Source organism: Gossypium hirsutum, chromosome A01, assembly GCF_007990345.1.
Source record: "Gossypium hirsutum isolate 1008001.06 chromosome A01, Gossypium_hirsutum_v2.1, whole genome shotgun sequence".
In the NCBI taxonomy this organism is placed as follows: domain Eukaryota; kingdom Viridiplantae; phylum Streptophyta; class Magnoliopsida; order Malvales; family Malvaceae; genus Gossypium; species Gossypium hirsutum.
This window is the reverse complement of record NC_053424.1, coordinates 106,296,115-106,297,891: the sequence shown is the minus strand read 5'-3', so window position 1 is coordinate 106,297,891 and position 1,777 is coordinate 106,296,115.

Genomic DNA, 1,777 nt, shown 5'->3' with positions numbered 1-1,777 from the left:
CAAATACAAGCATGATTTCTGATTTTATCTGAGTTATTTGTATGATATCTTGAGTAAATGGAATGCTTGTATGATCTTTAATATTTTCCATGAAAATTTTATTTCTTTAGAAGTAGACATGTATGAAGGTTTAAGTCTTTAGAATTAACTTAATAACTTTTTTGAGGTGAAATCCTAGGAGGTATAAGAATCTAATATGATATAGGCACACTTTATTTGGATCGTTTGAGCTTTTCAAGCCGACCTAATTAATTTAACCCTTGAAACTTTATTTTTGAGCTTAATGGCCTATTTATTACAAAGTACCTACATTATAATCCACATTATCATCTTTTTTATTTTATCCTATTCTTTTGCACATATCTTAACTGAATTTCAAAAGAATAAAAAGCAAAGAAAAGATTGCTCAAATTCTCAAAAATAAAGAGCAAAGTTTGCTCAAAGTCTGAAAATTAGTAGAGATTGAGTATGAGCTTGAAATAAGTTTAAGGTGTTCCAAAGACCAAATTTTATAAAGTTTGTGACACAGAAAGATCCAAGAAAAGTTAAGGTTAAGATGACTGAACCTCAAAATTCACTTCTCTTTATCCCTACCTTTAGCCTAGCCCCATTACAACCTAATAAAAAACCTATTAATTGAAAGATTATACTGACTATATTAGTGGAGAGAAATTACTAAGCTCAACTTATGAAGACCACTAATTAGTCCTTGGGATTGATATGTTTTTTTATAAGGAAAACATATTGATTGATGAATGTTATGTATGATTTTGAAAATGCATGCAAACTATGATTCATGTTGAAATTATGATATACTTAATATAAAGTTTGGAAATAATATTTGCATTGGAGCTACTTATTAACAAAAAGTATTTTTGAGCATGATTTTATTGATGCATGATTATGTGAGAAGATTGATGCTGCTTTATCATTTTGCAAAATTGCATTAGGAAAAGTTGTGCTTTGCATGAACATTACTCAAGACGAGCAATGGTTTAAGTTTGGGGGTGTGTAAACTCAAAATTATTTAGGCTTTTCTACATATTTTTACCACTTTTTTTACTTAATAAATAAGTTTATCTTGAGTAATTGTTATTAAAATAAGTGAATTTTACTTAATTAGTAATATTGGCCATGAATTTATAAAGCATGTGAAATTGTGCTTAATTACATGATTTTTGTACATATTTTATATTATTTCATGTTAATTTATTAATATGTAATTTTTCACTATGTAGGAGGACCATTGAAGATGTGACTAATGTGAATGAAACATGGACATACAAAAATTAATTCATATGGATGGAAAGACCATGCAATTTGGGACATGTCTGCTACATTATTGGACTGAGAAACCATCCAACAAAGGGGAACTAAAGCCCAGTTTTGGCACAAGTAGATGGCTGCTCAAAAGCAAGCTTTGGGTATTTAATTGAAGGTCCTTGCAATTGAAAAATTATCAAAAATCAGCCCAAAAACTTCTTTTTAAAGTCGTCCACCCTATGGCTATTAATAGCCTTTGTTTGAATTCAAAATGAAGGGACTAAGTCATCCCCTTCTCGTTGCAATGTGGCTGGCCATGTGTGGTAGAAAAAGAAGGAATTTCAAATGCTATTTTTAGCAAGCTTTGGGTATTCAATTGAAGGTCCTTGCAATTGAAAAATAGTCAGAAATCAGCCCAAAAACTTCTTTTTAAAGTCATCCACCCTATGGCTATTAATAGCCTTTGTTTGAGTTCAAAATGAAGAGACTAAGTCATCCCGTTCTCGTTGCAATG